The following is a 27,375-nucleotide window of genomic DNA, read 5'->3' as shown; positions in this document are numbered from 1 at the left end:
AACCATAGCCATTTCCCTGTGGCAAACACAGGGAGAAAATGGTACACAGTGTTCCTTTCTCTCTAAGAGGTGAGCCAGAAGTCTGCCCAATTTCAAGGGCCTGCTGAGGAGAACAACAGAGCACCCTAATTAGCCCGGGTTTCCTAACAACTATACTGGTGATGCCAAAGCCACACAAATCCCTGGGTCTCCTCATCCTGGAGCATTTGTTCTGCTCTCACTCCCTGCCCCACTGCCTGAAGACTCCTCAAATACTGGTGATAGAGCATCTTAGCGCTGGGGGCTTCCTGAGCCATGGATTAATACTCAGGTAGACAATTTACAAAAGTCCTAGAGGCCAGGTGCAGTGGCTTACGCCTGTAATCCCAACACTCTGGGAAGCCGAGGCAGGTGGATCACTTGAGGTCAGGAGTTTGAGACCAGCCTGGCCAACACGGTGAAACCTCGTCTCTACTAAAAATACAGAAATTAGCCCGGCATGGTGGCACATACCTGTAGTCCCAGCTACTCGGGAGGCTGAGGCAGGAGAATCGCTTGAACCTGGGAGGTGGAGGTTGCAGTGAGCCAAGATCACGCCACTGCACTCCAGCCTGAGCGACAGAACGAGACACTGTCTCAAAAAAAAAAAAAAAAAAAAAAAAGTCCTAGAAAACATGGAGGCTGCCCAGGTGGTCCCAAGAGTCCCTTCCAGGAGAGGAATTCAGAGGCATCTACAGCTAGTTTCTCCTTCTACCACCATTCACCACCAGGGAACTCTTGAGTCCCCACCACTGGAGTCACCCTAGGTGTGAAAGGCAAATTATATTATTTGGGGGGGAAATAATACTGATGTGGTTTGGCTGTGTCCCCACCCAAATCTCATCTTGAACTGTAGCTCCCATAATCCCCACATGTCACAACAAGAACCTGGTGGGAGGCAGTTGAATCATGGGGGTGGGTTTTTCCCATGCTGTTCTAATGATAGTGAGTAAATCTCAAGAGATCTGATGGTTTTAAAAAAGGACAGATCCCCTGCACACACTCTCTTGCCTGCCACCAGGTAAGATGTGCCTTTGCTCCTCCTTCACCTTCCACCATGATTGTGAGGCCTCCCCAGCCATGTGGAACTGTGAGTCCATTAAATTTCATTTTCTTTATCTATTAGCCAGTATTTATTCTTCATAGCAGTATGAAAATGGACGAATACAAATACACTGGCAAAGGATCACTGACTTGCGTCTTGGACAATTCTAACCCTAGGCAGACTTGGGGAAAAAAGAGGCAAGATTTAACAAGGCTTAATATTGGGAGGGAACTAGGCTCCGAGAGCCTTGCAGTGAGGGGCCACAGGAATATCATAACACCAGCAGTTACATTGTTTGCAGACCTGCTAAACCCTGAGCACTGTGGTTCCAGCTTCAGAGGCACTGCCACATTTAATTTTCTCAAGAGCACCATGAGGTGGACACTATGATCTCTACTTTAGAGATAAGAAGCTGAGGGATTGAGAGATGAGACGACTTTCCCAAGGCAACACACTAATCGTCATTCATCCAACATAGATTTATTCCACATGTGGCTCCGGCGCTGTCCCAGATTGGGAGCCACAGAGTGGCAGAGCGGGATCCACACCCAGGTGTTTGGACTCTGGAGTGTGTCTGGGCTTCTGTAATGCCCCAGTGGGCTGGTCCCCAAGGGAAACATCAGGTGTTTGCTGAACTATGAAGACACACAGAGGAGACCCACCTGAGAAGCTCAGGTCTCAGCCCACTCTGGGGGCTGCTCATCCTTGGAGCTGCAGAAAGGGGGAAGACTAGGGGGAAACACGGTCTCATTAGAGCTCTTGGGGGCAGAGACTGAGTCTACCTGATCCTCGATGCTCCTGGGTATCTCCACGTAGATCTCAAATAACTGTCCCAGGAACATATTCCAGCCACACCTTAGTAGTGCCAGACCCCAGAACCACTTACACAGAGGGTAACCAAGAGCAGGCTGTGGAGTCAAATGACAACTGAGCACCTATAAGAAACTGAGAAATGTTCCCCACCTGATCCATTCCAGGGCCAAGCAGAGCCTACCCCAAACCCCTCCTGACCCACACAACCCCAGAGAGCCCCTTACATGTGCATTGAAAACCACCAAGAGCAAACATCCACAACCACTCCCACCAGATCCAGAACAAGAACACCAACCCCCACCATCTCACCAGTCTACCCCATGGAAGAAGGATGGGTTTATTTCCTGCCAATTTATCATGGAAAAGGTCATGTTCTGCAAGGCTATTAAACAAGCTAAAATTACATTTATGGATGAAAAGGCTATTATGACTGTTGAAGAATTCATGCATGGCGCACTGGAGATAATCAAGGTAAACAAAAAAATCTTCAAGCTGATGGATGGTGTGACCTAGGAAATACAAAGATGAATGAGACAAAGATCCCCAAGCTTTCGTGGGAGCACACAGCCCCTTGAGCAAGAGTGAAAAAGGCTACTATGGAAGTGATCATAACGACTGCTTTGAGTATTTCCTTCATGCTGGAGATGATCTAAGCACAGCAGACACTATCAGCTCAACAATGGCCGAGCACAGTGGCTCACACCTGTAATCCCAGCACTTAGGGAGGTAGAGGCAGGCGGGTCACTTGAGGTCAGGAGTTCAAGACCAGCCTGGCCAACAGGCAAAACCGTCTCTACTAAAAATACAAAAATTAGTCGGGCTTGGTAGCAAGCGCCTGTAATCCCAGCTACTTGGGAGGCTGAGACACGAGAATCACTAGAACCCGGGGAGACGGAGGTGAGGTTGCAGTGAGCCAAGATCACACCACTGCACTCCAGCCTTGGCAGCAGAGCAAGACTACATCTAAAAAATATAAAAATAAAAAAAGTAAAAATAAAAAAACACTTCCCAACAACCCTCTATGAGGTAAGTTCTGTTACTACCATGCCCATTTCACAGATGGGGAAACTGAGGCCCCAAAATGGTAAACCAACACAGTGGAGAATCAAGAATGCCCCTTTAACCCATTCTGTGCTTTGAGAAGATGCCAAGAGGCAGACAAATGTCCAATCGTCATGAATTGCCACCCCTTTTGCCTATATGAGATTTCACAAAGTCCTGTCCCTCATGCTCAGGTGGGGCCCCCAGAGACTCAGCCCTAACTCAATGTAGCTACCGGACCCTGGGCAGGCCTGGCAGGCAGGCTTTCTGGTCCTCTGTGAGGTAAGGATTGGAGTAATAATGCCTAAGCCCCCTTGAACTCTAAAATCATGCAACTAAACCAGGATACGATCACCTTTCATTGGATAATGATTTTGATATCATTGAAAAATGGGTGCTGAATTCTCAACACACTAAACCAACCAATTTGCCAACAGGACAAAGTGCAGTCACTTTAGCCTGAGGAGACTTTTGAGTTTTGCTCTGGGCCAGGGAAGGCTCTGGAAGGCTCAAGCAAAGGCTCTGACCACAATTTGGGCTCTGCACTTTTTCCTACCAGAGTAACTCAGGTGCATTTGGGAATGGTAATTCTCAAATCACATCTGTCCCCCTAGAGCTGGTTTTCCTAGCCCTGTCCACTTGACCTCTGTGGGACCTGCGCCCTCTCCTGCTAGCATAAGTAGCCTCCTCCGTCGTGGCCCATATTTCTGCAAATCAATTCCATTTTGGGTGGATGACAGCACTGCTAGGAACAACACCAACCAACCAGAGCACTAGTGTCCCCTGCCATGTCAGTGGCATTTCTGGAAATGAGGCCCAGCCAGGAAGGTAGGGGCAGGAAAGGGACCAGATATATCCAGAACAGAAACACCAGATTGGAACCAGGGGACTGAGCAGTAGGAGCTATTGAAGGTATGAGCTCTGGAGTCCAGCATTCCCAAGTTCCAATCCCTCCTCTGACTTCTCTAAGCCTCAGTCTCTCTAATCCCAGCTACTCTGGAGGCTGAGGCAGGAGAATCGCTTGAATTTGGGAGGCAGAGGTTACAGTGAGCCAAGATTGCGCCACTGCACTCAAGCCTGGCGACTGAGTGAGACTCTGTCTAAAAAAAAAAAAAAAAATGGACCTAATAACGGATCTACACAATAAGACCGTTGTGAGGATTAACCAGAAGTAGCACCTATGAAACCCTTAGCGCAGTGGCTGGCACAGAGCAAGCATTCAGTGACAATAATAATACAGAAGATACAGGGCGTTGTTTTCCATTAGACTCCAGCAGAATCAAATCATTTCCAATTCAAGCTGTGGGTGAGCCCTGAATCGTTTCCACTTCACAGTTGAGAATTATCTTTTATTTTGCTGTGGCAGAGACTTCACTTGTTCCCCAAAACCCGGTCTTGCCTTCTTTCATAGTGTTAGAAAGTGAGTCAGGCATGCTGGCACCCGGAATAAAGACCAGTTAAAAACCCCTTTCAGCAAGAAGTATGCCACATGGCCCAGTTCTGGCCAATGGGATTGTGAAGACACCCTTTGTCACTGTTCCCCCTTTCCCTGCAAGGGTAAGAATGTAGTGGAGGGCCATGGATAAGGTCAACACTCAGTGTGGGGGCAGAACAATAAGATGGGAGGGGTCTAGTCTTCCAATGCCATGGCGTCGCCGCATCAGGCCATGTCAGGACTGTTTAGTGAGAGATGAACTCCCATCTTCTGTAAGCCATTGCTATTTGGTTGCCATGGAATAGCAGTCAGTCCTATAACCTAACACACCCATGTTTCTTCATCTGACCCTCACAAGTAGCACATGAGGTTGGTAAAATTATCTTACTCATCTCACAGATGGGAAAAAGTACCATAAGGAAGTTAAGTGACTAGTCCAAGCCAAACCCCTCTAAGTGACTGAGCTAGAATTTCGGCTCCAATTTGAGTGCTCTTCTCCCAGGTTATGTGACACGTCTGTTGCAGACTCGGATCCCAGGAGACATGGCTGACCACAGGAAGGTCACAGCAGAATTCGATTCACAGCAAATCCAGCGAGCACCTTGGCATTCTGCTAATTCCAAGAGACACAGAATGCGTGAAATGCAGCCCCCACACTCAAGGAGCTCACAGTCTAATAGAGGGGTTTATAGTGGAGGATGTAGCAGCCACACTTTGCAAAGGGTTTTCAGATTCATTATGGAAAAGCAGAACAAGGACATCGCCTGCAGAAACTAAGCTTGTAGAGGTTAAATGACAAATCCAACATCACTCCCTAAGTGGGAGAACTGGAACTTGAACCCTTATCTTTCAAATTCAAGTCTCGTGCCTTTTCTGCTGCTCAATTATAAAGTGCCATAAAGTAGTAATGCCGCCTGCTGGGGCATGACCATCCCTTCCCGCCCCTATCTCAAGATGCTTCCCGGTGCTGATCCATGTTTTTGAGTTTGAATAGCACACATCAAATTCACCCCATCCAAGACTGAATCCCTAGAAGGTACCATGAGCCCCGCTACGGCTCAACCAAACCTTCCCACTGCTCTGCCATGTTGAATTCCTAGGTTAACTACAAAGCAATGCCTGTCTATGAGCAGAAGGTAAACTGCAAACATGGTTGAATAGAATCATATTAATACAACTGCCTTATCTTTTTTCAATACTAATTTGGTTTCCTGCAGGCCTTTGATGTGCATCTGGTCAATACTAACCTGGATTATAATCAAGTAAACACCCAACCTTGACCGTTAAGACCCTACATAATCTAACCCTTGCCTGCCTCTCCCATCCAATCCAGCCTCATCATTCCTCTAACATGCCCAGCTCTTCCCCACCTCTGAGCCTTCATCCTTGGTATTCCCTCTGCCACAAACACTCTTCCCTTAGAAATTCCCATGGCTCACCCTTCCCATCCCTTCAGTCTCTGCTCAAAAGCCACCCTTCAGCGAAGACTTCCTCAATGGTACCTTCCAAAATATTAGATTGGTGCAAAAGTAATTACTGTTTTCTCCATTACTTTTAAAATGGCAAAAACCACAATTACTTTTGCACCAACCTATAGTTTTCCCACTTCACCACTCCATTTCCTTGCTCCACTTAAATGGCATTCTTCATTACCCCAAATTACATTATTTACCACGCGTGTGTTTTTTTATTTTATTTTATCTTTTTGAGATGGAGTGCCACTGTTGTTGCCCCAGGCTGGAGTGCAACGGCATGATCTCGGCTCACTGCAACCTCCGCCTCCCGGGTTCAAGTGATTCTCCCACCTCAACCTCCAGAGAAGCTGAGATTACAGGTGCCCACCACCACGCCCGACTAATTTTTGTATTTTTATTAGAGAGGGGGTTTTACCATGTTGGTCAGGCTGGTCTTGAACTCTTGACCTCAGGTGATCCACCCGCCTCGGCCTTCCAAAGTGCTGGGATTCCAGGCATGAGCCACCGTGCCCAGCTGTGTTCACTTGTTGATAGTCTGTCTTCCCCACCAGCATGGAGGCTCCATGAAGGGAGGGCCTTTGTTTACTTTAATGCTATCTCCTTAGTCCTGGAATGAAGCCTGGCACAGAGTAGGCGCTCAGTAAGTATTTGAGAAGTGAGTGGACGAATTAATTTGTTGAACATTTACTACATGCCAAGTAGTGTGCTAGGCTCTGAGGATACAGCAACTGAAAACCAAAAACCAAAATACTATGCCTGCCCTTGAGTTTATAGCTTAGAGAGGCAATACCTAGAGAAGAACCCCAGCCCAGAAGTGCTAGGAGAGTCCCCACGGTGTTCCAGAAGCACAGAAGACAAAACACCGTCCCTGTTCCCACCCCACTGATGGATATTGGGGAAGCACAGCTCCTCCCTCTCGGTGGGAACACAACGTTGTAAGACACACGGCTGCCTCAGAAGCCTACGGTCCAGCAGCAGATTCCACCCACCTCCAATGGAGAATGCAGCTGTGATGTTAAGATGGGTTTGTGACTCACCTGCTTAGGAAGCAGTCACCCACATAGAAACCTAAAATCATTTTTGAAAAGTCTCTATTACAGATGCTCCTGGTGCCCAAGACTTAGAATTAAAAATTTCTAGGCCAGGTGCACTGACTCAAGCCTGTAATCCCAGTACTTTGGGAGGCCAAGGCAGGCAGATCACTTGAGGTCAGGAGTTCAAGACCAGCCTGGGTAACATGGTGAAACCCTGTCTCTACCAAAAAATACAAAAATTAGCTGGGCGTGGTGGTGTGCACCTGTAGTCCCAGCTACTTGGGAGGCTAAGTCAGGAGAATCGCTTGAAAGCAGGAGGTGGAGGTTGCAGTGAGCCAAGATCGTGCCACTGTACTCCAGCCTGGGCGACAGAGTGAGAACCTATCTCGAGGAGAAAAAAAAAAAAAAAAAAGAATTTCTGCTAAACAGAGAGAATGACAATAGGCAACAGAATTACTTCTGTACACTCTGGGAGGGGAGAGGGCGGGGGAGGGTACAGACATGGGAGCCTCCAATTTGCAGGAATTGGTACAATTCAGATGAATATCATTCAGAGAATAAGGAGACTTTAAGCCCCCTCCCCAGCTTTTCCTTAAAACAAATCATAAAGACAGGTGCAGAGATGGGGCCTAGGAGACAGCCAGGCAGAGGGCTGGGGGCTCAGTTTCAAGAAGTCTCATCTGTCTCAAGTCACAGACAGGTGCGAAGGCTTCGAGAGGTCCCACTCTGGCCCTGGCATGGCCACCAGCAGGGACGGCGTCAGCTCTTCCCTTTAGTCACCCAGGCTGCTGGGGGAGGCAGAGGCAGAGGGGGTGTTCTGTGAAAGTCAAGGCTGAAATATTGATGAGGGGGAATAACTGCACATCTCCACGGCTGGAGGACAGGAGCTGCTGCTGCGGCTGGAAAAGGTCCTCTCCGCACAGCAGAGCTGGGCCTGTCTGGCCCTGGGTGGAATTGCACTCGGCTCCAGCTCTGGGCCTCTGTACAGGTTGTCCCTACCCCTGAAATGCACCCCCTGCTTTCCTGCCTCTGTACTTCCTTCCCCCAAGTCAGACCTACACCCCCACGAAGCCTTCTCTGATTGCTCCAGCCCACACTGGTTGAGAATCACAGAAACCTGGGGAAGCTTCAGGATTAATTTGGTTCCCACATTTCCCTGGGAGAAGAATCCGCCGTTGGTAAGATGGAGTGAACCGGTTTCCTCACCTCTCTCCCCACCTCCTTCCCTCCCACCATGCTCTCGCTCCTCCTAGGGACAACCACCCTCCTTCGCTACAGACTCCTTCAATTCACTCAACAAATGTTCCCTCCTCTCCCGCCCTCTCCCTTTGAGACCAACGCCTGCCCACCTGACCACCTGGATTCCCGTTCAGCCGCCCTCCTCTCCCCTCTGAGCTTTGGGCCCCGTTCCTCTCCCCTGGGCTGTTGTTATCTGAAACCCAGGCCAGTGCCCTGCCTCTCCTGTCCCCGCCCCATGCGTCCCCCTCCCAGTGCTCACCATGCATTCTGACCATACACACCTCCACTTCAGCTCCTTCAATGGCTCTCCTCTGCCTAGTCCAGGATCAGGTCCAAAGCCTTTACCAAGGCCTATAAGCCCCTCATGACCTGGCCTCTCCAGCCTCCAGGTTCCCAGCTGGTGATGGGCGGTGAAGGAGCCCTGTTCCCCGGTACACAGCCCAGAGGACCAGAAAGAGGCAGAAGCGAGTTCACTTCCCTTCAGCCCAACCTCACCCCTGCACATTCCCGCCTTACAGCCATCCCCACTGTTGTGGGTTGAATTTTGTCCGTGAAAAATAAATGTCCAGACCAACCAGCACCTATGAATGTGACCTTATTTGGAAACAGGGTCTCTGCAAATGTCATCAAGTTAAGATAAGGTCATACTGGAGTAGTGTGAGCCCTAATCCAATCTCCAATGACTGGTGTCCTTACAAGAAGAGGGAAATCTCTTTTTTTTTTTTGAAACAGAGTCTCGCTCTGTTGCCCAGGCACCCAGTGGTGCAATATTAGCTCACTGCAGCCTCCACCTCCCGGGTTCAAGCGATTCTCCTGCTTCAGCCTCCTGAGGAGCTAGGACTACAAGCGTATGCCACCACACCCGGCTAATTTTTTGTATTTTTGGTAGAGACGGGGCTTCACTGTGTTGGCCAGGCTGGTCTCAAACTCCTGACCTCAGGTGATCCGCCCACCTTGGCCTCCCAAAGTGCTCGGATTACAGGCATGAGCCACCACACCCAACCCAAGCAGAGGGAAATCTGAACCCAGAGACACACATGGAAGGAAGACAGTGTGAAGACAGAACACGCAGGGCAGACTGTCAGGTGAGGATGGAGGCGGAGACTCCGGAGACATGTCTACAGGCCAGGGAGCACTAGGGACTGCCAACGAACGCAGAAGCCAGGAGAGACACGTGGGAAAGATGCTTCTTCAGAGCCTCCAGAAGGAACCAAGCCTTGATCCCAGACTTCCAGCCTCCAGAACCATGAGAGGATAATGTCTGTTTCAAGCAACCCGCTTTATGATAATGGGAATTTGTATGGCAGCCCTGGGAACCTAATATATCCACCCTGCCAAACTCCAGGATCATACGGATCCTCTTCCTGTCTCTCTTGTATAATCCCTTAGCTGGGAGAAGGGGGGCTTTGGAGCCAGCTGAACCACCTAGAATAAGTCTCCTGAGGCCTCAAAGCCTCAGTTTCTCCTCTGTAAAATGGGGCCCCACGGGGCCCCACACTGTCTTAGATGCTAGAGATAATATATGTAACTAACTTATACAGAATACAAAATTAACAAGCATCAGCTGCTGTTATTCCTGTGCCTTGTCTTTCTGGGGGAGGGGGGTCTTTCTGGTCCCGCCAAAGCTCATCGCTGCATGTGCTCCACACCTGCACTGCTGAGACCCCAAAGAGTGGAGCTGCCTCGGTCAAGTGTCCCAGGGTCTGATTCTGGAGAGCTGCCCCTCCCACCACCTGACGGTAATCCCTCTCCCTTCCTTCCCAGGGGGACAGGCACCTTCCTTTCTCATCCACCTGGACTCCCTGCCCGGAGAGCGGCAGGGGCTGGATCCCCGCAAGGCTGCCTTTGTGCGGCTGCCAACACACAACCTGTTGCTTTTAAGAACAGGCCCCTTGCCAGCTCCATCTGCCTCAGGGACCAGCTGTTTAATGGAGCCTAGAGTTGGCTCCAGGGAAGACAATGAATTTTAATGCTTCCGGACTCAGCAGTCAGGCAGAACCCAGCCTCCCAGGCACGGCCATGAGGGGCTCAGAAATTGTGGTGCCCAACCCCCATCCTGGACCCCTGAGTTCAGGGTGGTTGAGCCACTTGTCCAAGATCCCACAGCTGGGGAGTGGCAATTAGTTCCCAAAGCAGAGAGAACCAGCTGTTTCTCTGAGTCCTACACAGAACAGCATCTTTTATAAAGTTAAAAATATGCAGAGAAGACAGGAAATGACGGGGAAAGAGGCAGAAGGAAAGGTGTGTGCCTCCTGTCTAGAAAATGAAAGAAATATCTTCTCAGGTCACTCCAGATGACAGAAATTTAACTCACAAATCTAAAAAGTAAAATCCCTATTACAAAAATATATTTCTCCCTTCTGTGGGTCAACTCGTCCTTAGCCTACTCATCTTCACTCCCCACTCTGCCCACCATTCCCACAGATACTGTTTCCCATGGGTTCCGCCAGAGAACAGAGGCACTGCTCCTGATACGGTGCCCTTCCTCCAGAGAGCAAGCCACAAGGTGTGCACAACCTCGGCTGCTACCTGCCTCCCTGATGTGGCTGGAATCAGAGTATCTTATTTCACAAGCTTGGCACTGACAAAACATTTTGGAGGTGGACTTGATAAAGCCCCTGTTAACACTCACTGCCATTTGCCTAACACAGCACTGAGTGAGTAAAAGAACAAATGAACAACTGAGTGAGTGAATGAATGAAATAGTTGAGATCACACGCTCGGAAACTGGATTTTCCAGTAACTCAGTAACATACCTCTCCACTGACCCCGGTACAGCCTCAAGTCCCCCTTTTTCCTGATTCTGGATGGGGAAAGCAATATCATTGGTTGGCTGCCTCAGGGTCTTAGGTTTTGGTCCTGGCTCAAGCCCATAGGAACCATAAGAGAACCACATGTGGTCAGCATAAGAGGGCTCTCTGAGGGCAGCTAGTGCTGGCATTTTCACCTGTTTTTAAGTCATGGAAGCCTCTGTTGAAAGAAAATCATATACAGAAATCTCAGTATTGCACAGATTGAAGCAGAGGTGCTCTGGCAAAGAGGCAGTAGATGCTCACTCCTCCTCCATCCTCCCCAGCAGCCCCTGAGATTTCTCTGTGGGGCCTCAGATTCCTGGGTACCCAGTGTGAAAATGCCTGATCCAGGACATGCCTCTTGCTTTATGCAGCTGGGGAAATGGAAGCCCAGAGCAAGGAACATACCCTGACTCATCACCAGGAGCAGTAACACCAGCACCAGAGCCCATGCATCCTTGCTCCCAGTCTTACCCCCATCTCCAATCACTTTGCCAATCACCAGTCAGCCAGGCCCATCAAGATGAGCATTTCCTCACTAGGACATGGTGCTCCTGTCTCTTGGCCCTAGCACAAGCTGTTCCCTCTACCTGGATTGCCCCTCCTGTCAAACCCTTGGTACCCTCTTGTTATCTATGGTGGAAAGATTCTAAGACAACCCCCAGTGACCCCCAAATCCTGGTATTCACAGCCTGTGTAATGCCCCTTCCCCCTTGGGCATAAGCTAGCCTAACTTGCTTCTAAATAATGGAATACAGCAAAGGTGAGGACATATTGCTTTCATGATTACATTATGTAAGATTATAATTTCCCTTGTGCCATCACTGTCTTTATGGCTTTGATGAAGTAAACTGCCTTGTTGTGAGCTGACCAGAGACACCAACCAACATGGCAAGAATCAAAACCTGCCAGCAATCATGTGAGCTTAGAAGTGGATCCTTCCTCAGTCAAGCCTTCTGATGAGACCCCAGCCCTGGCTGATACCTTCACTGAGGCCAGAGAGAGACCCTAAGGCAGAGGGCCCATCTAAGCTGTGCTTATGTTCCTAACCCACAAAAACTGTGAGATAATAAATGTGTGTTCTTTTAAGCTGCTAGATTTGTGACAATTTGTTATGCAGCTGATATGGTTTGGCTCTGTGTCCCCACCCAAATCTGATGTTGAATTGTAATTCCCAATGTTAGGGGAGGAACCTAACATTGGAACGTGATTAGATCATGGGGGCAGATTTCCCCCCTTGCTGTTCTCATGATGGTGAGTTCTCACAAGATCTGATGGTTTAAGGGTGTGGCACTTCCCCCCTAGTTCTCACTCTCTCTCTCTCTCTCTCTCACTTCACCATGTGAAGATGTGCTTGCTTCCCCTTTGCCTTCTGCCATGATTGTAAGTTTCCTGAGGCCTCCCAGCCATACTTCCTGTACAGCTTGTGGAACTGTAGTTCAATTAAACCTCTTTTCTTCATAAATTACCCAGTCTCAGGTAGTTCTTTAAAGCAGTGTAAGATCGGACTAATAAAACAGCAATGGTAACTAAGACACTGCCCTAAGGCATTACTACTTGCCTTTGGGAATTCAGTTCAAAGTGCGCTTCCTATGTGAAGCCCTCCCTGCAAAGTTAGGCTCTCCCTCTGTAACTATCACCATGAGCATCCCCACCACCATTCCATCATCTTCATCATCCTCCTCATTGCAACTAACATTTCCTGATGGTCCACTCTATGCCAGGTACTTTGCTCAGGCTTTACGTTTATTAGCTCATTTAATCCTCACATCAGATGTACAAGAAAGGTACTGTTACTTCACCTCATTTTAAGGAGAAAACTGAGGCACAAGAGATTTTAGAGTCACATGGATTAGAACCCAGACAACCTGGGGTCTACTCCTTCTCACACTGCTTTTCAACACCACGGTTATAACTAGTTACTGAGTTTTCCATCTCTCATTCTAGTCAGTGGAACCCTTGGAGATAGGAATTGTGACCTTCTCAACACAATTTGAGTACCCACTATGTGCTAGGCATCCCGCTAGGCTCAGCCAAGGGTGGGAGGAAGAAACAGCATTGGACAGAGACAGACAAGTGCAAGGGCTTTGTTCTCACAGAGCTCCTCTTCTCACAGAGACAGAGAGAAATACAAAACAAGATCATCTCAGAGGCTGTCTTCTAAGAGCTAAAACAGGCAGTGGGAGCTACTTTAGATTTGGGCCACGGGAGAAAACAAAGTTTCTCTAGGTGGCGACGTTTTTGCTGAGATGGGAATGAAAGGAAGACAGCCGAGTAAAGATCTAGAGGAAGGCTGGGCATGGTGGCTCACACCTGTAATCCCAGCACTGTGGTAGACCAAGGTAGGAGGATCACTTGAGCCCAGGAGTTTGAGACCAGCCTGGGCAATATAGTGAGAACCCGTCTCTACAAAATAATGAAAAATTAGCCAGGTGTGGTGGTGTGTGCCTGTAGTCCCAGCTACTCAGGAGGCTGAAGTGGGAGGATGGCTTGAGCCCAGGAGGTCAAGGGTGTAGTGAGCTGTGATCATGCCACCACACTGCAGCCTGGGTGACAGAGTATGACCCTGTCTCAAAGAAAAACAAAAAATACAAAAAACAAAAAAGATCCAGAGGAAGAACATCTGGGCAAATGGGAAAGGAAGGTCCTGAGGCAGAAACAAGCTCAAGTGTTTCATCTTGTCACACCAAAGTGGAATATAATGTTAAGCCTTCTGAGTCGGGGTATGGTCCCTGGACCATCAGCATCGACATCACCCAGAAGCATGTTAGAAAGGCAGACGCTCAGCCCACCCCAGATCTACTAACAGGATCCGCATGTTAAGAAGACTGCCTGGTGATCCTGGGTGTACAAGAAAGTTCGAGAAACTCTAATTTACTCAAAAAAATGCTTGTTGAATGAATAAACAAATACTCTGCAGATCAAGTTTCCAGTCCCAACTGCACCCCTTCCAGCACCCAGACAGAAGAGAAGGTGTCAATTTCACACCCCATAAAGCAGGCTGAGTGACAGCTGTCACAGCAGGCAAAGAGACCACCGGCCCGCACCAGGATCAAATCACCCCCCAGCTGCCCCACACCTACGTCGCCCAATCGCGGTCTCCTTCTGCCTCGCACCACTTCCGTACGGCCTCACATGAAGCTTTAGATTCAATTACTAGTCCCCAAATGGCTATCAAACCCACACAACTTGGCTAAAAATACTCTTCACACTTGTTAGGCCTCCCCACCCTTAAATCACTTCGAGGAATCTGACAGCTGTAATTAGCAAAATATGTAAATCCAGTCTTTTCACAGAGAGGATGCCCTTCTAAGTTACACTGGCACAGCGCAAGTCGGAAACAAGGAGGGTGATTATCTCATTTCTTCTTTCAAGACCTCAAAGGGATTGAAACTAAGTGATTCTAGCAACATGAGCTAGGGCTTTTGTCACTCGAAGCTGACCTTTCTAACCATCTATAGCCAACACATGCTTACAAAAGCAAGCAGTCACAGGACATACGTTGAAAACCAGCCAACTTCCCTGCACACTACCTGCTGGAATGATGCTGTCAGCATTTGGAGGCCCTCACCCTGGTGTGCGGATCTAAGAGGTGTCAGCTTGACCCCACACCTCCTTCTGGGTCTTAATGTGAAAATAGATTGAGGCAACATGCAGTTGCCTATTAATTTTTCCTGTCGAAAGTCTGCTGGGGAAATCGTAACATTTGTAAAATTGGAAACTGCTTTCCTTTCTTAATAGAGCCATCCCCAGTCTGGAAGGATATGCAAGTGAATCCCAACCCATACTTCAAGATGACAGAGTAGGTCGCCTTTGAAATAGGCCAAAGCCCAAAAAGTGCTAAGAAATAAGCTGTAGTGTGCCTCAAGTAGGGACCATCGGCACTCACCTTATTTTCCTCTTTAACCAGGCTATTAGAAAGAGGAGAGAAAAAAAAAAAAACTACAGACATGAGGATTTAGTGAAGTCCTAGAGGAAAGTTAAACTTTGGCCAGCCGGCTAACACAAAAGAGGTAGACACTTTTCACTCAGTGAGAAGTTCAAAGCCTGCACCATCCAAGTATATATACTTACATAAAGTGGCCCAACGACATCTTCTTCCTCTTTTACCCCTGGAGCGCCAATGATAGTAAGAAGGAGTTCACCGTCCCTTTTCGCTCTTCACTCTGATTTCAGGTGAGGAAGTGTCTCTTAGCCAAACAGTGCACTGACTTTTAAAATGCATTAGGATCCATATGGGCAAGAGAGAGGTTTCCATTCCATCCAAGACCCCTTAGAATCATGGTTGGTAAACAATGGCATGTGGGCCAAATCCTTCCCACTGCTTGTTTTTGTGAACAGTGTTATTGAGTGACAGCCACACTCATTTGTTTACTTATTGCCTATAGATGCTTTCACTCTACAACTGCACAGTTGAAAAGTTGTGACAGAGACTGTATAGTCTGCAACACCCAAAGTTTACTGCTTGGTTCTTTAAAAACAAAGTTTGCCAACCCCTGCCTTCGAGGAATGAGGCAGAGTTCAAAGCAGGACATTTTCCATTCTGCTCAGAAAAAGATCAAAATATTTGGCTGATGACTGAATATCCAGACGCTGGTCTCTAACTTAAAGTAGTTTTGCCTTTACAACACAGGAGGTCAGGCCACATGGGGAAATGCCAGCTGACCCAGGAAACACTAGCAAACAACAAAGAACCAAGCTACTCCTGCACTGGGGGTCGTAAGCCTAAAAAGAACCGTCACCTCCAACCAATGTTCTTCTGGACATAAACTCCGCACAGCCACAAGGGGTGACTCCAGTTTTACCAACAGCCCAAAGAGGTCAGGTAGGTATTGATTCTGACTCCCAGTGCAATTTACAGCCTGCTGAGAAATAATGAGTGGCCTCTTTTCACCTGGGTGCCACCAGGCTTCTTCTCTAGCTGAAGTGAGTCATCGTTTCAAAACAGGGTCCATGTCTTCCAAATCAGTCATCTTTTTTTTTGGAGATGGGGTCTCGGTTTGTTGCCCAGGCTGGAATGCAATAGCGAGAACACAGCTCACTGCAGCCTCCACCTCCCAGGCTCAAGAGAGCCTCCCACCTCGCTGGGACTACAGGGACGCACCACCACACCTGACTAATTTTTGTTATTTTTTGTAGTGACAGGGGTCTCTCTATGTTGCTCAGGGCAGTCTCAAACTCCTGGGTTCAAGCAATCCTCCTGCCTCAGCCTTCCAGCCAGCTTCAATGGGAAGTTTAGGCCTGTCCATCACATGGTGCCTCCTACCAGAATTGTTAATCTCCGTATATTGATTTCTTCCCTTCCTCTGTTTTCCCACGCTGAGCCTCTTAAGAGGTGGAACCCATAAATCACTTGTAATCTCTTTTGTTTGTTTTTTAAAGAAACTGACAACAGGATATAAAATCTGCAAAAATTATGAAGAGGATGCTAAGACTACAGAAATATCCCTTAGAACAGTTCTTGCCCTCTTTCTCCCAACAACAGTCCCAATGAAGGCATTTTCTTTTATTCTATATATTTCGCCTGCCACAGAATTGCAGTAACTCCAGACTCTCCACTGCGAGCAACTAGCCCAGCAGGACGTGTAAAGGAGCATGCCGATGCATAATGAAGGAACTTTGCAGTTGACATGCCCACCACCTCCCTCTCTCCACCTCACTCCTGCCAGAGCCGGCCCCACTCCAGCCCATGCAGGACTGCACAGCCTGACTCACACATGGGGAATCTGCATGCAGGAGGCTCCAGTTTTCACTTCTGGATGCTTTATTGCAATCATATTTTGAAAAGCTGCATAGATTTCCCGTCTCCCCACCTCATTTATCACTGTGGTTGGGATCTGTTTGGTTTAGAACACCAACCATTCTATATGAAGGACCAGATCAGTTTATGATGTTTGGAGTGGTATCCACAGAAACGAAAGAAGGTAGTGAGAAATTTTAGAATTTTGATGATGAGGAGGCTAGTTCACTTTGCTGAAAAGGCAACTTTGTGTCTGAAAAATAATCCATTCTATTTGAAAGGTCTTGTCTTTTCAGAGAGTCTTGGCTGCTTATCCCACAGTCCTCTTCCTGTTTGGCTGACAGTTGCCTGCCTGTGTTCAGGGAGGCAAGGGGCCCTGCCCTAAGGAATGATACCTGAATGGCCCAAGCAAGACACAACACTGCCACTTTCCTTTGCCAAACTTTCCTTGCCTGTCCTGCAACTAGGAAAGGCCATGCAACCCAGTTATGGTCAGTGAGATGCAAAGGGAAGACTTAGGAGGGACCTGAAGAACCTGGAACAGAGTAAGCTCTCAATAAAGTTTAAACATTGTTAGCATCATTACCATGATTAATATTAATTTTAATAATAAATTTTCTTCTCTTTTCTCTCTCCCTTTCTTTTTCCCTGTCCTTCTAGTGGTAAGCTGCAGCTGGGCTGTACCAATTCACAAGAACTGATTGTGATCATCTCTTCCCAACATTAAGCTCACTGACATCACACTGGTTGCATGAAATCAGCCATGATAGGAATATTTACACCATGGAAATTGGCAAATGCTACAAATCAGAATTTTTCCCCAGAGATCTAATTGTTAAATGTTTACCAGCAATCACTTCTACCCGCCTCCTTGCCTCCTTCCCCTCTTTCTAACCACACATCTTCCTATCATAAACCACTAAGCACCTACTGTGTGCCGTGCATTAGGTTAGGCTGGCCTTGAGAGCCCAAAGGTGAATAAGACATGTCTCTTCCCTCAATGAGTTTACAGTCTGGCAATAAGCCTGCATCAATTAAGATATGCTTGGTTGCAAGTAACAGAAAGCCCAAACATCAGTGGTTGATTTCAGAAAGTCTGAAGGTGGGAGGTCAGCTTTGGCCACCCCACAGTCATCAAGGATCCTAACAGCTTCACCACTCTCATCCACCATCGTTGGCATATCAACTTTTCCCCTTCACACTCTTCATCATGTGTACAAGAGAGCTGCCACACTTCTGGGGATCAAGACTGTATTCCAAAGCAAGAATCAGGGGCAAAAGACCTTTTTCTTTTTATCCACAGAGAAAATAATCTAATTCTCATAATAAATTCATGAGATAGATACTATAACTATTCGCACTTTATAGCTATGGAAATTGAAACCCAAAAAAGATTAAAGAATTTGCTCAGGGCCACACAGTTTGAGTAGCCAGAATATAAACCCAAGATCCTGACACCAGAGTGTGCTGGTGGTGTCAGACGCACTACTCAGAGATGCTGGCACTTGGAAGCAAAACCATGCAATGCACTACTCAGCTATGCCGTGTTGTGCTATTCTCTCATTTTTGCAGAGGTACTCACCATTTAGCCTAAGACTTCTTGTTGCTCAGGAATGGAAACCCCATTTGCTCATCTGCCTACACTCTGCTCCCTGCACCCACAGTCATGGACACGGTATGCTTGCATTTGTTAACTGGCCAGGGAAATACTCCCATGCACCCATCTTAGCTCTGAGACGACGCAACCTGAATGGAAAATCTTGCTGCTCCTGGCGCCAGCAGGCCTGTGTTTGGCTCCTTCCTGTTCTAATTACCCACTTGAAAACCTGAAGACTTGGGCTCCAATCCACTTGGCAATCAGACCATCTCCTTGGTCCATTTGCCTGCAACTGCACACCTCCCTTTCTGGGGCTGCATTCCTTTTTCCTGTATCCAGTCCCCGGGAAGATCTTACGATTTATACCTGTCCCAACTACTCCCCTATCACAGAAAATTCCAACCTTACTGGCACCACACTATAAACTCGTATTCCTTCCTAGACTCAGCTAGAGAAAAACATCAGTATCTGCAAGAGTGGTGGAAGACCTGAGTGCTTTATTACTGATAATTTTTTTTAATAGAAAAAGTGAGTTCTCCCCTTGGTTTCTGTCAGAATCAGAAATCCTGCTCTGCAAAGACAGTCTTTGGAAATCTCAGCACCAGCACCACTTCACTAGTACTCGGGAAGACACTGTTCTAAAAGGCACAGCCTGGGACCGTACTTGTCACAGCAAGTTTGGGCTCATGCCCTGAGCATGTACCAACCGCCCAAGGGTACACACGTGGCTGGTCCTATCCCGACTTCTCTTTTGTTTTTGGACTTGTTTTGCTTTGTTTTGGTTTTGTCCAGTGGGGAAAAGAGGAGGTTGGATCAAAGCAGCTGCAGGAACCTATCAGGAAGTAGCCTGACAAGAAGGAACTTTTCTCCATCCTGGAAGAAAAGATCACCAGGTACTGCAATGGCCCTTTCTGAGAGTGCGTGCCCTTTTGTGCTAACTTTCACAACCTGCTTTTCCATTCATATTGAAGCAAAACCCAGAGCTTTCTAAATAGGCACTCTGAGTTGCTCAGACTATCCCTTATTATGCTAGCTAAGAAAAACTTAAAAAGGAAATTTAAATCTTTTTTTTTTTTTTTTTTTTTTTTTGAGACAGGGTCTGTCACCCAAGCTGGGATGCAATGGCAAGATCATAGCTCACTGCAACCTTGAGCTCCTGGGCTCAAGTGATACTCCTGCCTCAGCCTCCCACGTAGCTGGGACTACAGGCATGCACCACCATGCTTGGCTAATTTTTTTTTTTTTTGTCGAGGTGGGGTCTTGTTATGTTGACCAGGCTGGTCTCAAGCTCCTGACCTCAGGTAATCCTCCTACCTAAGCCTCCCAAAGTGCTGGGATTATAGGTGTGAGCCACTGCACCCAACCCAGGAAAGTTAAACCTTTTACAAGCCTTGATCAATCAGAACTAAAAAGAAATAAAATGGATCACTTATGATTCAACAATGTTGGCTCCTCATCTGTTTTGGACTGAATGTGTGTGTCGAAATCCCCAATGTGCTGGTATTAGAGGGTGGAGCCTGTGGGAGGTAATTAGGTCATGAGGGTGGAGCCCTCATAAGTGGGATTTATGCCTTTATAAAAGAGACCTAGAGGGTGGGCACGGAGACTGAGATGGGAGGATCACCTGAACCCAGGAGGTGGAGGCTGCAGTGAGCTGAGATCATACCATTGCATTCCAGCGTGGGTGACAAAGTGAGACACTGCTTTAAAAAAAAAAGAGAGAGAGAGAGAGAGAGGTAGTAAGAGAGAGAGACCCTAGAAAGCTCTCCAGCCATCCTTCTCCCATGTGAGGCTATAATGAGAAGTTGGCCATCTGCAAACCCAGAAGAGAGCCTCACTAACACCCAACTATGCTGCCACCTGGATCCCAGACTTTCAGCTTCCAGACTGTGAAAAAGAAGTTTCTATTGTTTATAAGCCTTTGATTGTTTGTTACAGCAGCCTGCGCTGACCAAGGCGTCATCTTTATGGAACGTGGTATAGTGGGCAAGATTAAGTAGCTCAGTATCATTTGTTCTATATTTAAGCCAAGGCTTCCACATATTCCATCAATCAGCCAAGCATGTGCCCACCTCAGAGACAAGGACCATTATTTTCAAAAACCTCACCAAGAACAATTTAGTTTCCTCCATCAGAACACAGTCCACATCCATTCTCCTGGACAGGCTCCACAAGGGAAGGCCGAAATGATCGATCAAGTCCAAGGGTCACAACACCTGATATCAATAAAGCCCAGCATGTGGCCAGCTCTGCAGAAGCCCTGAGGCAGCTCACGGGGCCGGGCCCCGCCCTCCCCAACCTCAAAGGGGCCATTCCCTCAAGGTCCTTAAACCTCTGAGTGTGGAGGAACATGACAGAGAATTTAAGAAGGCAATGAATGGATTGATTTTTTTTGTTTTTCAATTTGTAACAAAATTCACCTTGGGTCTTTGTCTCCCTTTTACTCTGCAGGGTAAATAATAGGGATGCTCAGACAGGATTTGTGCCTGGCTCTGGGGGATTCTTGCCATCCATAGGGACGAGCCCAGCAAAAAGGAATGCTGGCCATTCCTGCGTGCCTCCCCCTTCCCAGAACAAGGACACTGGCCTGCGGATCTAATAAACCCACCCATTTTTCAGCTGCAGGGCAAAACAACGGCACACTTGGAAACCACATAATTGCTGTGGCAAGGCCAACATCCGCCCCATATAAATTTACTGCAGTAATTCAGAGGGAAGAGAAAATGCCTTTATTATTATTTTGAGAAATCAAAAAGAAAGCACCAAATCCATTATCTCCAGGGGAGGACTGCGACACCCAGGGCACAGCATTGACTGCTCAAATTTCTAATTTCTTTTCTTTTTTTTTTTTTCCAGACCAAGTCTCCCTCTGTCACCCAGGCTGGAGTGTAGTGGCACGATCTCAGCTCACTGCAACCTCCACCTCCCAGGTTCAAGTGATTCTCCTGCATCAGCCTCCTGAGTAGCTGGGATGACAGGTGCCTGCCACAACGCCCAGCTAATTTTTGTATTTTTAGTAGAGACACAGTTTTGCCATGTTGGCCAGGCTGGTCTCGAACTCCTGGCCTCAGGTGGTCCACCTGCCTCGTCCTCCCCAAGTGCTGGGATTACAGGCGTAAGCCACCATGCCCTGCCCAAATTTCTGATTTCTACAATGGCAAAATACATTTTCTCCCTTACCCTCCTCTCTCCCTATCCACCAATTTTTTTATTTTGATATGGGATACAGTCTCCATAGTTTACATTTTTCTCAGTTATCCTTAACTATGCTCATTATTTTCTGAGAGATTAGCCTACACAGTACAGTTGACCAATACTTTCTCTACAGCCAGAAGGTTCTCATCAAAAATTCCATGTATGAGCATTAATTAGTTCTTTTCAGGTATTTCTTTCTTTTTTTTTTTTTTTAGAGACAGGGTCTCTCTCTGTTGCCCAGGCTGGAGTGCAGTGATTCAACCATAGCTCACTGCAGCCTCAAACTCCTGGGCTCCAGCCGTCCTCCCGTCTCAGCCTCCCAAGTAGCCAGGACTACAGGTGTATGCCAGCAGGCTTGGCTAATTTTTAAATTTTTTTTGCATAGATGGGAGTCTTGCTATGTTGCCCAGGCTAGTCTTGAATTCCTAGGATCCTCCCACCTTGGCCTCCCGAGTAGCTGGGACTATAGGTGCACACCTCCATGCCCTGCTTCAGATACATCGTTACCGGTGTACCAAATCATCGTTACCAAAAACAGTGAAGGGAACAATATAATAATCAGCTCCTTGACTGGAAGGAATCTGTTAGTTACCAGGGCAGGGGAGATGGGTAAGGGAAGAGGCAGGAAGAGGTGAAAAAAGTATACAGTGACTTCAGTAACTGTCGTCAGGTCTCATGATGCCACTGATAGATAAAGTACATCAGGCAGGATCTGACCAAATGTGTTAATATCCCTCAACTTATACTCCTGGACTCCTGTTAAGACTCTGAGCCAAGTCCAGGGATGAGAAGGATGGGAGGGGGTTGGGGAGAAACACCATATTTCTCTGCAAAACAATTTAAAAGCATAAAAAGCTAGAAGAGACCACTAGTCTCCTCCTCTATCAGGAGCAAATGGAAACACAAAATATGACATGTTACCAACAATGCCTGTCGTGCTAGTATAAAAAGTAAGCCTAGAAAACTACTGAATGACACAGTTTGGATGGTTTGCCCCTCCAAATCTCATGTGGAAATGGGACCTCTACTGTTGGGCATGGGCCTAGTGGGAGGTGTTTGCGTCATGGGGGCGGATCCCTCATGAATGGCTTGGTGCTGTCCTCTTGGTAAGGAGTGAGTTCTCACACTGAGAGTTTATGTGGGATCTGGTTGTTTAAAAGACCCTGGCACCTCCTCCCCCTCTCTCTTGCTCACTCTCTCACCATGTGACACCCCGGCTCCCCTTCACCTTCTGCCATGACCGGAGGCTTCCTGAGGCCTCACCTGAAGCTCAGCAGATGCTGGTGCCATGCTTGTACAGCCTGCAGAACCATGAGCCAATCAAACTTCTTTCCTCTACAAATTGCCCAGTCTCAGGTATCCCTTTATAGCAACACAAATGGACTAACACACTGGTTATCACTGTCCCCTGTCCAGCCAACACCCCTCTGGCATGAGGATGACTCAGAGATTTAGTGCAATCATCAACTACTCTTTAGGGGAACAACCCTTGGGGGTCCTAAAATGTCCTAAATGGGAACTTACATCTCCCTTTACCACCTGCACTGCCACTGGATCTAAAGGGTTAATGTTTTGAATAGGTAACGAAGCCACACGGTATGAAAACCAAGAGACACTAAAAGGTTTATACAGTGAAAAATTGGTCTTCCCCACTATCCCCACCCTACCCAGGCAACAACTGCCTACTCACTAGTATTTCTAGAACATACACTATGTGCTGGACACTGGGGTTCCAGGTCCTAGACTATTTTGCATAATCACTGACACCAGTTTCATGTGTGTCTCTCCCAAAATAGCCTGTGCTTTTTACATTGTTATGAAGTTGGATCACACAGTATTTGTCCTTGTGTGTCTGGCTGATTTCACTTAGCATCATGTCTTCAAGGTTCACCCATGTTGTAGCATGTGTCAAAATGTTCTTTCATTTTAAGCCTGAATAGCAGTCCATTGTATGTTTATATTACACTTGGTTTATCCATTCACCCCTCGATGGACACCTGAGTTGCTTTCACCTTTTGGCTATTGTGAATAATGCCACTATGAACATAGGTGTACAAATATCCGTTCAAATCCCTGCTTTTAGTTCTTTTGGGTATATACCCAAGAAGTAGAATTCTGGACCACACGATAATTCTGTGTTTAATTTTGGGGGGAACTGCCATACCATTTCCCACAGTGGCTATATGTGGATTATTTCTAAAATGTTAGCATATCTTCCACGATGTTCAACACTACCATTTAAAAGCATGCCTCACTCTTCTCAATTGAGGAAAGACGAAGTTAGTTGCTTATCATAACTTGGTCCTACACATCCAAGATGCTGAAAATGAAATAGTGGACATGAAAGTTGCTATAAAGTAAAATGCAGTATCATTCAGTTATTACTTCTGGTACAGCAACTGGTAACTGACAGTCTTTTTGAGATGGAGTCTCACTCTGTCTCCCAGGCTGGAGTGCAGTGGCACAATCTCAGCTCACTGCAACCTCCATCTCCCGGGTTCAAGCAATTTTCCCTACCTCAGCCTCCTGAGTAACTGGGATTACAGGCACCTGCCACCACGCCTAACTAATAACAATCTTTACTCCTAAGACACTTCTTTCCCCTCCAGATCAGCTGACCTGAAGTAATTTGCACTGCCCTTTTCTCATTTGTTTTCCCAATTTCCCCATGAGGTGGAGCAAAGCAAGAGTGCCTCTAAAATTCAGACAAATTCATTCAAAGTAAATATCCTATCCCCAACAGGGGGATTTGAAAGCAAGAGGCGAGGCCAAAACTCTATTTCAGAATATCCACTAGCCTACCACAGACATTTAAAAAATGTTAGAGTACTGCTTCCTAATACTCAGGCAAGGAAGCTAAAGGAATTAAAAAGAAAACACCACCGTTATTTTGTTATAGTGAAAAGAAAAAGCTGCACTGAGATGACTATGCAAGCCAAACACAGACCACGTTTCATGAAAAGGGTCTTGCAGGCTCTGAGAAGAAATACCCCACAAAAGGGATGTGAAGCCAGACTGTCATTTAAGATGTCAACTTCACTGACACATGATGAATCACTTTGTTGTTTACATCACTCCGTGGAGGTCACCTCAAGGATTTTTGCATCTCCAGAGCAAAGCCAAAGACTCTCAATTAATCACAAAAGAAGGACAGCATGATCAGGGCACATGAAAGCTTTTAAAATGTGTGTGTGTGTGTGTGTGTGTGTGTGTGTGTGTGTGTGTGTGTGTGTGTGTGTGAGAGATTCTGTGTGTGATATGTGTCATGTTCTAACCCTCACTCTTACAAGCTGGTGTGCTGGATACTTCAGGGATGCCGCGTCATCTTCTAAGAGTCATTTGAAAAGTTCTGTCACTGGCTCTTTGCTTTTGCTATGAAAACACTACCGATGAAAAAGCATCTTCTGACCTGACCCCAAACTTAACTCAAGAAGCAAAATCTTAGAGAGGAAGCTCCATTTCCACCTCACCCCTTCACTTCAATTCACACACGATCAGGTAAGACCACGTAAGAAATGCGAGCTGTTTGAGGGCATCAAAATGCTCCCTGGCTCACCTTGGACTGTCTGGAGCCTTTGCCTCCAGCCCTCATTAATTTTGTAATTAGAGAGGATGGAGCCGCGGCTTTCCCAGACTGAACCCTGCGGTTTCACCCATCTGCAGGTTTCCCTTGTGGTCTTTGACATGTAATCAATCGTTCTGATTCTGCTGAGGCACGAATCTACGACAAGATCACCCAGGTGAGGGTGGAGGAGTACAGGAGAGGGACCTCCCGTCACTGGGGATCTGCCCTTGTGGCCCAATGGTTCGAGGTTCCTGTCTCTCGCACACATAAACACTCTCTCTGACTTTCATTCTTTCTTTACAAAAAATATGCCTCTCCCCAAAAAGTGGCCTGCCAGAGCTATCGATTAAAGTGAAGATAAGATTAACAGGTCTAGGAATTGATGGTTCTTAGCTAAAAATAATGACTTTTCCTAAATCTGAGACACTACCTATATTCTTTTTTATGGCTCCCAAATTACAATTTAAAAAATTTTAAATATACATCAATTTAAAAGTAGGCTTTATTCATTCATTTTATTTATGACTTTTTGTCCTGTACAATCAGCCTCCATATTCATGCGTTCCACATTCATGGGTTCCACATTCATGGGTTCAACCAACCTCAGATGGAAAATATTCAGAAAAAAATTCCATAAAGTTCCAAAAGCAAAACTTGAATTTGCTGCACAACAAGTACTACACTGAATCACACAAATGACGTGATGTATAGGCACTGTATTAAGTATTTTAAGTAATCTAGAGATTAAAGTATAGGGGAGGAGGTACATAAGTTATATGCAAATAAATACTAATACACCATTTTAGGGCTGGGTATGTGGCTCACACTTGTAATCCCAGCACTTCGGGAGACTGAAGTGGGAGGATTGCTTGAGCTCACAAGTTCGAGACCAGTCGGGCAACGTAGTGAGACCCTGTCTCTAAAGAAAAGAAAAAACAAATACTACTACACTATTTTATATAGGGACTTGAGCATTGTGGATTTCAGTATCCATAAGAGGTCTAGAACCAATCCTCCAAGGATACCAAGGGACGACTGTATTTAGATAACTATTAAAAGTCTGAAAAGATAACCAAAGTCTTTCAGTCTATGCTTCACTGTGAATTATGCCACTGTGGCTGACAATTCTGCGGGTGTGAGCTGTATCCCTCCTCAGTGCTAAGGGTCCTAACATGTCCTGGTTTTCTCAGTCCCTTCCACAATTTAGTTCCTCCATCTTTCTTACAAGCATTTTATAATCCCACTGTTCAGCCATCCTACTTTCAGGAAACAATCCCTATTTTAAATATTTCATCTTATTATCCCCATACCAACACTTGTAGTTTTTCATCCATGTCCCCCTACTTTTAATTCAGGAAATACAGCAGTTGTATTTGTAATAAATGCTAAAAAACATAATAAAAATAAATGCTAACTACTAGGTGTGGTGCATTATCTTATTAAAGCCTCCCAAGGAAGTACCAATATTATCCCCATTTTTCAGTTGCAGAGACACAGAAGTGAAGTAACGTGCCCAAGGTCACACAGCAGGCAAGTGCTGGAACCAGGAATAAACACTGTGGCTGTGGTGCTCCAAAGTCTGGACCCTGTGCTAACACAGGAAAAAAGTGAAGAGTGGAGTTATCAAGCTACTTGTGGGTAGAGGGAAGAACGGCTAGCAGATATATAGATAACTTTTTGCTTTCAAAATTCTGTTGCCTAGCTCTGCAATTTGCTAGCTATGTAGCCTTGGGCAACACTTCTCTGGGCATGACAATTATTTTGGCCTCAGTGTCTTCATCTGTAAAATGAGGAGAATAAGTGTGACTGCTTTATAGGATTGCTGTGTGGATTCAATGAGTTGGCATATGTTGAGTGCAGACACCATGTGTGAAATACAAGAAGTGCTATGTAAGTGTGAGCTTTCATTGTTATTATTGCTTGGCCTTTCTAGGCCTCAATTACTCAAAAATCAACACTTCTCAAAATAAAGATAGTAAATTTCTGTGTCTCACTGCCAGATGTTATAATACTGAACTAGAATATGCACTGGCAATTGGGGAAACTGATCTGAAATATCAAGTCACTTGGCCAATTAACCTATATTGTTTACACAAATCAGCCTTGGTTTTTTCCATGAAGGAGATTACAATCTGGTGGAGGAAAGAAATTTAAGTGGATTTTAATAGGATGTGGGCTATAGAAAATGTTGAAAAAAGGTATGGATGGGCAAAGTTCAAAAATATATATTCTCTTTAACATTCTTCATAACTTTAGGCGGCATATAATGACTTCCTCCCAAAGAATACAGCATGGAAAGAGTGGGAAAGAGCAATTTTACCACGGAAAAACTCAACAAACACTACTTAGCCAAGAGACCAACGTCAACTTCAACAGTGATAACTCA

General features: G+C 46.5%; 3 protein-coding genes across 6 annotated transcripts in view; 1 reads left to right on the top strand and 2 right to left on the bottom strand.

Moving 5' to 3' along the window:
- LOC126930917 (protein BRAWNIN) overlaps nucleotides 1-27,375 on the top strand; it is a 732,366-nt gene that overhangs the window by 100,755 nt on the left and 604,236 nt on the right. The gene's annotated exons all lie outside the window — the stretch shown is intronic.
- CHST11 (carbohydrate sulfotransferase 11) overlaps nucleotides 1-27,375 on the bottom strand; it is a 310,494-nt gene that overhangs the window by 195,881 nt on the left and 87,238 nt on the right. The window lies entirely within an intron of this gene.
- The window catches only part of LOC126930915 (ATP synthase F(0) complex subunit C1, mitochondrial-like), a 32,593-nt gene continuing 26,832 nt past the window's right edge, over nucleotides 21,615-27,375 (bottom strand). The window contains exon 1 of the mRNA XM_050748501.1: nucleotides 21,615-27,375. This exon is cut by the window's right edge and continues 26,832 nt beyond it. The gene's annotated coding sequence lies outside the window, so the exon portion shown is untranslated.

Source organism: Macaca thibetana, chromosome 11, assembly GCF_024542745.1.
Source record: "Macaca thibetana thibetana isolate TM-01 chromosome 11, ASM2454274v1, whole genome shotgun sequence".
Taxonomy (NCBI): Eukaryota; Metazoa; Chordata; class Mammalia; order Primates; family Cercopithecidae; genus Macaca; species Macaca thibetana.
Note: the sequence above shows the minus strand (reverse complement) of the source record. Positions and strands in the feature narration are given on the sequence as shown.